At 37.8% G+C, this 1,780-nt stretch overlaps 1 long non-coding RNA gene across 1 annotated transcript; it reads right to left on the bottom strand.

The window, feature by feature from the left end:
- Positions 1-130: 130 nt before the first annotated feature.
- Positions 131-1,648, bottom strand: LOC111657122 (uncharacterized). Its single transcript, XR_002760914.2, has 3 exons — positions 1,495-1,648; positions 1,319-1,404; positions 131-613 (listed from the first exon to the last, which is right to left on the bottom strand). It is a non-coding gene; the product is annotated as an uncharacterized LOC111657122 (long non-coding RNA).
- Positions 1,649-1,780: the final 132 nt, after the last annotated feature.

The following is a 1,780-nucleotide window of genomic DNA, read 5'->3' as shown; positions in this document are numbered from 1 at the left end:
CAAGAATGTTTTTGTGCAACTTGAAGTCAAACTGTCGGGTTTACACTCACCGACCAGCTACAGGAAGTATGTCACATTTGAGATTTATAATATTGTGAGTCATGAAAGAATCAGGCCACTAAAAACCATGGACATTTCATTGTTTACTTTCAACTTCATGTTCAAAAAGTTACATAGTATTTTAACAATTAAAATGTGCTAAAGCACAGCGTCTAAACATCTAAAAGCCACTTCCGACAAATACAGAACATTTCAATGAGCATAAAAAAGAAACCTGTATATGTATAATAAAAAGTGTAAAACACCTACACATTAAAAATCATTGAACATCACCATTAATGAAAATAAAATGAAACAGGAAATGTACAAAAGTCTGTGGGAACACAGAAGGAGGAGGTTTACTTCCATACAAGAAGAGTGTGTTTGAACATGACCGGAGTTCGCTTTAATCGAACATGTTGTCGTCGTCGTCGTCTTCCTCGTTGTCCGACTCCTGGTAGTACTTCACCTCTTTCTTGGCTCGGCCCGGCCGGTCACGGGACAGAGCGTTCATCGCACTCATGCTGTTGCTGTCGTCGTCCTCGTCATCAGACGCAGGTTTCTGAGGCTTCTGCTAATGAGGGCGATAAAATACTTTGTTATAGTTACCGTTCAGATTGTCACTGCACTGAAACTGCATTACTGTGAATCAATCCTCCATTTATTTTTACATTGGTGAAGGAAGTATTCAGAACATTTATTTAAGTAAAACTTACAATAATGAAGCATCAAAATATTTATTTACAATCAATTAATAAGCTGTTATATGTTTCAATATCTGTATTGGATTCAAAAGCCAGTATCAGTCGGTCTAAGAGTATTAGTGTAGGTGAAAGGTTCATGCTGAGTTTGAGGAATTTGAGGAAATTATAATATATATATATATATATATATATATATATATATACACAAACACAAACACTTAACCAATGTTTTCTGAACCACTGGCAGCATTTTTGCAATATTAGTTGTTTTATTTCAGACCTACTTCATTTCTCAAAGACCTAAAATGTTGTATTGGTTATAGATTCATGAATAATAGATGAAAAAATAAATAAAACTGTATTTTGGTGGCTCAAGGTAAATAATAAAAATGATCTGCTCTCTAAGTCTTCAGGATAAAGCAGAAGACTTTGGAAGTTTCTATCTGGAGGCGGATGAGCTTCAGTATTTGTCAAACGTATAAATAAAAAGTCTCCAAATACATTGTACATTACAAACAAGTAGCAGCACAAACAGGATATGTATTTTACATTTACAAACACGTGGAGATACTCACTCTGCCGACAGGTTTTACCATTTTCTTCATTGGACTGTATTCATCTTCAGAGCCAGAGCCCTTCCTCTTCCTCCCCCGGCCTTTACCTGCACAGCGTTAACCAGAACAGGAAGTGACTAAAAAACTCACCGTTAAAGGGGATTCTATTTATGTCCTGTAATAATCTTGTGGCGTACCTTTGAGAGCTGGTGCTGGCTTCTTGGACCCAGTGTCAGAGTCAGAGTCCCAGATGGATTTATCTGGTTTCTTTGCTTTTGGTGCTGGTGGCTTCTTAGGTTTGGGAGCTGCGTCAGAAGGCTTCTTCACTGCTGTGAGTCATAAATAAAAACCTCATCATTCAATACGTCTTCCACTAGATCTCCCAGTTTCTCTCAAAGCACCTTCACAGTGAGTTTTATTCTGCTGTAAATCATGTGTCGCTGTAGGGAGGCTGTGATGCTGCATTAGAGCTCCCCCTGCTGG

The sequence above is a fragment of the Seriola lalandi genome, unplaced genomic scaffold, assembly GCF_002814215.2.
Source record: "Seriola lalandi dorsalis isolate HSWRI2012SDOR001 ecotype SW California unplaced genomic scaffold, Sedor1 jcf7180001977271, whole genome shotgun sequence".
NCBI lineage: Eukaryota > Metazoa > Chordata > Actinopteri > Carangiformes > Carangidae > Seriola > Seriola lalandi.
The sequence above is the reverse complement of the archived record's forward strand: the minus strand, read 5'-3'. Positions and strand labels throughout refer to the sequence as shown.